The sequence below is a fragment of the Passer domesticus genome, chromosome 1 (assembly GCF_036417665.1).
Source record: "Passer domesticus isolate bPasDom1 chromosome 1, bPasDom1.hap1, whole genome shotgun sequence".
Taxonomy (NCBI): domain Eukaryota; kingdom Metazoa; phylum Chordata; class Aves; order Passeriformes; family Passeridae; genus Passer; species Passer domesticus.
Window position 1 is genome coordinate 151,478,766 of NC_087474.1, and position 9,192 is coordinate 151,487,957.

Consider the following 9,192-nt stretch of genomic DNA (forward strand, 5'->3'; position numbering starts at 1 on the left):
TTAGTCTCTGTCAAAGCTTTATTATGACTTCAGTGTATCTTGGTTTCTCACAATGAGTTCTCACTGAAGCTCCCTCCCAAACAGGTCTTCAGCATTAAAGTCACAGTCTGTTCTACAATTAAAGTTTCCCTTTGTCAGTCAGATGCTAAAAACTTTTTCTCTGAATTCCATTTTTGGGGTTTGAATTCTATACACTTAAAATTTTTATGGTGCAATTTCATACTATACTCTGTCACTTGAATTAACAGAAAACATTTAAATGAGGCAGGGATACCCTGATTTGTTTTCATTGATTTCATTTTCTTTGAGTCTTTGATTGCAGATAGAAAGTTAAGTATCATGTAAACCTCTCGAATTATCTTCTGTCTTTCTAAAGTGTTTCCATTTCAGCTGCAAAATACTTGGTTTTGCCGTTAGGATTATTTCTCTTACTATGCTTGTCTTCCTTGTAGCATTTGATGTCCAGCCTTCTTTGCTTCTTCTTCTGACCCAATTCAAATTACTTCTCAAATGAGGTGATTTATTGCTATAGAGCTTCTCCCGATGTATGGGATCACAAAGCACTTTAAAGATAAAATTCCCAATATAGCAACAGTCATTTAAATCTGACATACATGGCTTTGAAGTTTGGTCATCAATGTTCACTAATCCCACACTAGCTCATGTCTAGAGAATATCTAGAGAACAAGGGTTAACCTCTGCAATATCACATTGAGATTATTTCATTTAGTCTTAAATGGGGTTTTGTAACACCTGAATTGTGATGTGGTAAAAGAGGCTGCTTTGGGTAGCAGCTTTAGGAAGTAATTATGAGGCTGGCTGTCAATGAGATAAAAATAGTTGCAGACAGCTTTTTTTTATATGCAGACAAAAATCAATTTCCGTGAACAAACAGATTAAACATCATAATTTTGCACAAGCCATGAGCAGGAGCACTGCTGCTTTATCACAACAGGAACTGGGAAGAAGAGGCCTTAGGAGTCAACTGATCCAAAACCACTTTGGGCAATGCATTTGAAGCCAAAGTTAGATGATGTCCCATTCCTGAACAGTGGTATTTTTCTGTGTTTGTTTATTTAAATAAATAATTGCCAAATTTGAGCCTTGCCAGAGAACAGCACGCAAAAACCCTCCCAAACTTGGCTCCACAGGGCAGGCTAGATTTTGATCTATCACCATATCCCAACAGTCAGTGATGTATTTGTAGCACACTCCTTTCCTTCTAGTCTCTGATGTTTTCCAAGGTGCTCATAGCATTTGGATCCTTTTTGGAACCACAGGGTGGTTAATGTACCAACCACGGGGATATTTTTTGTTATGAATTTCCCTTCCCATTTATAGACTATATATACTGTCTCTTCTTGTAGTGTTAACAGGCTTCCTCAATAAATTTAAAAATAAATGTAGAAAAACAAAGCATTATCCTTCAATGACTTAATAAGATTTTGCATCATCATCACCATTATTATTGTTATTATAATTATTATTAAAGTATCCAGGCAACAGAATAATAAAATTACACTGATGTGAGCAATTCACACAGCTTTGATTAAGGATGTGTCAGCACTTTCCTACATGAATCCTTCTTTTTGGTGGAATGAGAAGGAGTGGGAAAGAGATAAAAATCGCCTGCTGTAATTCTTTGTGGGCTGCTCCATAGTAGATGATGTTTTAACAGAGGAGCAGCTTTTTATTAATCTAGTTTTACAGAATAAATTAGCCTGAAACATTTATGATCCTTATTTTTAGGACTGTCTTTACATTTAATTTGCAGGCCCAGTGACTGCCTGACAGGTCAGTTTGGGAGCTGCAGGTCTGAGGGCACGTTTACTGGTGGCCTGCATGAAGTCACAGAAACCAGCATGATTTAGAGGTGATGTCAGGGTTTGCCCACAGCCATGTTCACTCATATCCATCTGAATCCAGGACAGAATAAATCCTTCAGAGAAGAGTCTGTCAGTTTAAACCAGTGGTGTTCTAATGCAGGTATAACAAAAACCTATATAGGTGGAAGGTAAAGTCTGAAGTGGGTTCTGAGTTACACCATCCATCTTCAGGTGCCTGACTTATCTGCCCTGATGTCTAAGAAGTAGGTAATTGGCTCTAGTAGAATAGCTCAGACACCCAGACTTCCCAACACAAGCAAGAACGAGATCAGACACCTCCTGAGGGCAATTCAGGGCTCCTACATGCTAAGCCAGGAGTTTGCTTGAGCTCCTGGATGGGATATGTTTTCAGTGTGGGGATGAGGAGGCCTTTTTCCAAGCCAAAAAATTAAAAAAAAAAAAAGACAGCAAAAGCACTAGAGCATAGACTCCTTTCTGAGAGTAAAGAAAAAAAAAAAGAAGAAATAAAAACAATTAAAAACACCAACAAGCCTCACAAACCCCAAAACAACAACAAAACATCCTGCAGAAAAGATTCCATCTGCTGTTTGTATGGTAGTTTAATGTTTCAAGTGCACTCCTAGGAGTGGAGGGTCCCAGATTCTTTAATTTGAGTGGCTTCAGGCCTTCTTCTCCCAACTCTCCAAGGCATGATCTGATCACCAGCCTCCAAAGCAAGATGATGGCTTGCACATCTTCTGTCCATATGGCCCAGATGTCTCGTCCAAAATGGCAGCATGAAATGAGCAACAAGAACAACTGTGACTTTGCAACCATGTGGGTGAGTTGTGGAATCCCTGGAAGTGTTCAAGGCAAGGCTAGATGGGGTTTTGAACAACCTGGTCTAGTGGAAGATGTCCCTGCCCATGGCAGTGGGATGGGATGTAGATGATCTTTATGGTTCCTTCCAACCCAAACTATCCTGTGATTCTCTGAAGAGTGCTGTTGGGAAAAGAAAAACCTGATTTGGGCTCATTATGTTCAATTTTCTACTGGGTAGTCTGTCAATAAAACCCATTGATAATCTGGGCTGTGAGTTAGTTAATCTTGTTGATTGACAAGCCCAGTTAAATGTTCATGGAGTAAAATACATTGCAAGGTAAGTTAGGGTACCACTAGTCTGCCTATTAGCATTTGGCATTTATATTAACTCCAGGTGGTAACAGACAAACAGCCTTTGTCTATGCCAGCAAATTAAACAATCCCACAGAGCATTGCTGGACACCAGAAGCCATCATCTCTGTCATTTGATTATAGAACAACTCCTGGCACATTTCTGGCCTGTGACAAGTAAAAAATTCCAAGATTTAGTAAAGCCCACTGCCTACTTCCAACAGGCAGCCTGGATGCAACCACCCCCTCTTTCAGAATGGAAAAGAGTTTAATAACAGGGGATCCATGCCAGAGAATGGTTGTAGGCAGGATTTTAGTGCTAGAGATGTTTCCAGCAGGAGTTTCAGTGTGCAAGACACTGCACAAACAATTATTAGGTTGTCTCTGAGGAGAGAGAGACTCTTCTTAAACAAGCTCTAGTTCAGCTGTGTTCTAATGCCTCTTAATTTACAGATGGCTCTTCAAAATAAATTTCACTGGATTGCAGCAATTTTCTGTACCTATGAAACAGCCACACAGTAGAGAGCTGATGTAAAAGAGATCATTGCAATGTGTCCTTTTCAAAGGAAAAGGGTGGAAACTCAAGATGTACAGATATTGCCTTGGAAGGACACAATTGTAGAGGCTGCCCCACATGTAATGCTGCCAGTAAGGATGGACAGCTTAAAACCACAGTCTGAATTACTCTTCTCTACTGAGTGGTGTGTTATTACACGTGCAACGGAGCATGTGGACAACATTGAGGAATCATGGAAGTATTTTAAGCAGTGGTTTTCACAATTTATGGCTGTGACAGATACAAAGCTAATGAACATCACAGAGAAAGTGACCTTGTTAACTCTTTCATAGATACTTGTCCAAGACCTTTTTAGTGGCGAGAGGAATTTTTTCCCTAAGCCGCTCTGAAAATTTGAGGTGAAAAATTTCTTAGGGGTAACAACAAAAAAGTACTTATTTCTGCCTTCCCTATAAGAAGGAAAATTTTAACACATATTTAAAGTCCAGGAGTGGAGTCTCAGTAAGGAACAGAAGGCAGTAATTTTGAAAATCTAGGTACCTACACTTACTTTGGCAGGTAACTACATATCTTGATTTTCAAGAAGGTTTTGACTGGCCTGCAGGGCCAAAATCTGATTTATAGAGCAGATGATTTGGTCAATCACAGCTTCACAGATGACTCTGGGGATCTCAAGGAATCACATGGCTCAAAGACTACAGTCAGAATCACTCAGCTTAGCAATGAAAAAATATAGTACAGCTCCTTCTACAGAGGGTCACTGAATAAATAAATAATTGAATATACAAGTGGTAGAAGGGATGAGAAGGATCACAGTGCTTGGGAAGGCTTTGTGAGCTATGCAGGGACTGCCACATTGTGGAGTTACCTGACACAGACATCAGAGATGTCTCAAATCCAGTTTCTTCTATGAACCCAACCACATGTTCCATTTCAAGAGAGTAAAATACACAACTGCTGTATTCCTCCAAGCAGCATAAAATGTGAAGCAGAAAACACACAACAATACAGGTGTTTTTTCCATTGGCTTGTAGTATCAGTCTCAGTTGAGTAACTAGTGGTCAGCTTCGCACTTTTAGCACCCATTAGTATCTTCATTACAGTATTTTCATCTGAAAAGCAATTGTTTTCATCAAGAAACATTGGTCTGGCCTCTTTAATATCAGTAGAAAGCATAGAAAGAGTTCATGGGTTTAAAACTGCCTCTCTGAATGTGGCAAGCCGTGCCCAGGATACCTCCCTAAATTAAAAAGATGAATGTCCTGAAGCATATGATAGACTCATTTCCCATGCTGGGAAGATGCAATCTTCACTCAAAGAGGAAGAGGATTTTGTTTTCTTTGTTATTGTTCCAAGTGACATAGTAACATCTACCTGAAAGCAGACAGTAATTGCGACTGATACGTATCAGGGTAAGTAACATTATACAACAGGATTTGACACAGCACATGGGGAACTCAGTCATTTCGTTAAATCTGGGTGGTTACTAAAAATGCATACAATAATTTGGGGCAGGGTTCTTGTCTGGCTCTATGTCCTTCCAGATAACTGTGCTACAGAACAGTTAGTTGCACTCAGAACTGTGCAGACTGTGGACTTTTTACTTCTTTTTGATTCAAAGTCTGAACTTTAATGTTTTGCACAGTTGTCTCACATGAACCCCAAGTATATTTGCCTGTGTAATTGCTTAATAAAATCAAATAACGAAGTATCACTGCGAGGAGGGGTGTTGTACAACTAAGACATCTTGTTCTACTTGAAACAAAACTTCTTACTTCATTTTACTAATATTTTACTTACATTTTATTTTCTTATTTTACATTTTTTCCAATTTTCTAATTTTCATTTGTTTTAAACTGAAAAATTCAAATGTGTCAATCTTGTCTAAATCTCTTTGTTTTCTTGTTCAGCTGAAACTAATACACATATTTCATTTTGATTTTAAAATCATTTCTGTAACTCTGCAGCAAGGTGTATTTTCTGGGGACAGATCCACAAGCCATCCTGTGCAGTCCCATCCATGCCCCTGAGGGCTTTGGAGATGGCACAGCCCTGCAGGGTGTGAGACAGCTGAGGGGTGGGAAGGGCTTGGAGCAGCTCCTGGTTGGTGCCTGGTCCATCAAGCAGCAACCCCCAGGTCCCATCCCCGTGTGCTGCAGCCTCAGGATTTCTCTCCCTGCAGTGAGAGCCGCTGGCCAGACTCATTCCTGGTGTGGTGTTTGGGCAGATTCCCGTTTCTGAGGAAAGAGCATGACAGTACAAGCCTCTTCCTTCTCCTGACCATTGCTTTTATGAACGCCTACATTTCGCAATGAGTTCTGAATTATCTTCTAAAATTAAACATGGCATCTCTCACCTGGCACTGATGTCAGCATGTCACATGTTTGCCACGGGAACCTGAGGAACACTCTGAACTTCGGCAAGGGGAAAATCACCTAATTTCACTGTTAATGTCAAACCTGCAGCAGCAGCGTGGTTTCTGCAGGTGGCAGCCAGCCTCCCTGCCTCCTGCAAGCTTGGATGCAGCTCTCCAAGATTCACCAGGACCTAATCACCTGGGGCAATCCAAGGAGGATCCACATATCCCAAGGTTTTCTTTGCAGTCACTCGGCCCACCTACTGCCTGAGAGTCCCTGGGGACATAAGAGGCAAGCCCAGACCTTCCTGTGCTTCTTCCTCCTGTCACTCTTCCTGAACCTGAAGGAAAACATTGAGTTTAAAAACTCAAATATGTTTCAATGCTCAGCTACAACAAAATTACCTCTGTTGTCACAAGGAGCAGGCTTCAAAGAGGACTTCAGTAGTCTCCACACAAAAATGACATCCTTTGAAATAAAAATATAAAAACACCTTAGGTAGTAATTTTGATATTTTACAACCATTTCAGTCATCTGTTCTGCATTATTTTTTTATGTCAAGTAGCTAGAAGTAGATAGTCCTGACAGACGGTGATGGTTCCTGAGACAAACTGGTCCCTCGAGTATTTCATGTATTGGTCTGTGATTCTGTCTGACTTCTGGAACATTCAAAAGCTTTAATGAATGGGAAAAATGCTGTTTTGACATATGCTTTTAACCTATTTCCTTGAAACAATAAATTTTTTTAAGGGTGGGGACAGACCCCTTTGTTCTCTGTTTATGCAGCACCTGTTTCAGCGCTGCTACATACATGAAGTGGCTCCACTTACTACTGGTCTCATTTACTATTTGAGTTTGTGTTTGATGATGATTTTTCAGTGCATTTAACATGCTTTGATATGGACTACACTGTTCTATTATCATTTACTACTCCACCCATGCAGTAATAGCATATCATCTCATTCAAATAGGACTTTCTCAACAAAAAGGTGCCAAAATTTTAATGCAGATATAGGGGATTAACCACATGAGGGAGAAAACCAGGTTTAGAGCACCAAAAGATCATTGTAGATAATTTTTGGACAGCCAGAACTGAAGAACTTCGTAATAATAGTAGGTAGAGACACTCGCACTTTCATGTTGTGCTGTCACTTGTATAGAAAAAAAGATGTAACTAAATATAGTAAATAAACCTTGAGTAGGTTCCCAGTCCTGAAAGCTGACAAACCTCCAGCTCATTTTACAAGTTACATGTTTTTGTTTTGTTCTTTGCCAGAACAGATGTGTTATGGTCAAAATCATGAACAAAATAATGAAACAAAATTCTAGGTTTCATGCTCTGACAAATTTGTAAATTCTAGTTTTTAAGGACACAAGAGTCTAGTGGCAATCAGATGAACAGACCCTTTACACACCACAGGACTTCTCTAGATTAATTTCTGCTTGATGTCCATTTGTGGAAGTAGAGCTGTTCGCAACTGTTTTAAATATGCTTTATCATTATTTGCAAATCACTTAAAAGTTCCCAGGAGTATTCCTCTAAATAGAAGAAAATCAGAGTGACTGCTAGATCAGCTTTTTTTGTAATGTTCTTGAAGCAGCCCATTTACCTGCAGCAGTCCTTCAAACACAGGAGGAAAAAACTAATAACCTGTGCCAAAGGGGGTTTACAAGAAGATGGAAGAGGGACTTTTCACAAGGGCTTGCAGTGATAGGACAAGGGGCAATGTCCTCAAGCTGAAGAAGGAAAGGTTTAGACTAGATATTAAGAGGAAATGCATTACTATGAGGACAGTAAGGGACTGGAACAGGTTGTCCAGAGAGATTGTGGACTCCCCATTCCTGGAAGTGTTCAGGACCAGACTGCATGGGGCTCTGAACAACCTGGTCTAGTGGCAGATTCCCTGCCCATGACCAGTGGGGTTAGAACTACATGTTTTTTAAGGTTTCTTCCAACCCAAAGCATTCAATGATTCTATGATTCTATATATCTCCTATTTTAATTAAAAGCTTCCTAATGATGGACTATTGACAACAATCTTAGGAAGCTTTTTCTCTTATTGAATTACCATCACTGTTAGAAATGTGTTAATTATTTTCAGTTTTAAATTTGTCTAGCTTCAACATTCAGGTTTCAAATCTCATTAAACATTTGAATGCTGTATTGAAAAGCCCTTTGTTTTCAAATAACTGCTCCCCATGTTCATCACCACCAGTATGTATGTGATCAATCCACAGTGTAACCTTCCATGTATAAACAGATGAAATGTGCAAGACATAAAATGTGCTCAATATCTACTGATCATCCATTGTTAAAAGGGGTTTTCAAAAAAACACTGAACACCAATACATCCATAACTTCACTGAGTCCTGTGCTCCATTGCTTGGTAGTTTGCCAAGAATGTGTTAACATACCTGTTTCCATATGAGCAATAACTCCTGTGATGGGAGTGTTTGAAATGTCCTGACAGGAAAGCTTGAACTGCAGCCAAAGGAAGCTTTCACTTCCAAAAGCCTGGGATTTGTGAGCTCCTGTGGTGGATTTAGTTACACATGGTGAGCTGTTCAGGCTTGTCACCCATCAGATAATGAAAGCAAACGAGGAGTCCAATCAGCACTGGGACCAACCTCCAACATTTGGAAAAGTATCTAAACTCCGTCCGAGTTTGAGATGGGATTGGAGGCAGGAGGTAGGTCCCCAGCAAGGGTGTCAACTGGAGGCCCATTTCTAAATTAGACTTTTTGAAGCTACCAGGAAATGCAAATAGGCGCGAAGCAAAGTACGTGATTCGGTTCCTGTTAGGTCGACATTTGCATAACAGAGTTACGCACATCTGTGTGTATGGGTGTAGAGCAAGCACAGCTAATAGTCTGTAATTATGCCTTGGAAAATACACACTCCAAGGAATTTCCAAAGAGTCTGACCTGGCAGAAAACGCAGTCCTAGGAGATCTGCAGCAGTTTCCTGAGAAAATCCCAACATACAGTAGAGCTGCAAGGGTAAGAACTGGGTTGGTGAAATAAAGTTGATGGGACTCTGTTTTTTCCCTGATTGAACATGCGTACAATAACCCCTTGGCACACATACATACTTTAAATTTGGGTTCCTCAGATAGGTCCATATGCAAAATTGACTTTCAAAAATGTGCCAGTAAAAATTAGCTGCTAAAGTATTCCTGGAAAGTAAAGTGTCACAATCCTTAAACAAAAAGTAATTCATTAAAAACAAACAAATAAACAAACAAACAAAAAAAAACCAAACAAACAACCTTGGACCTGGCAATGGCCACATTTACAAAAAATGCTGAGATGCTCTCAC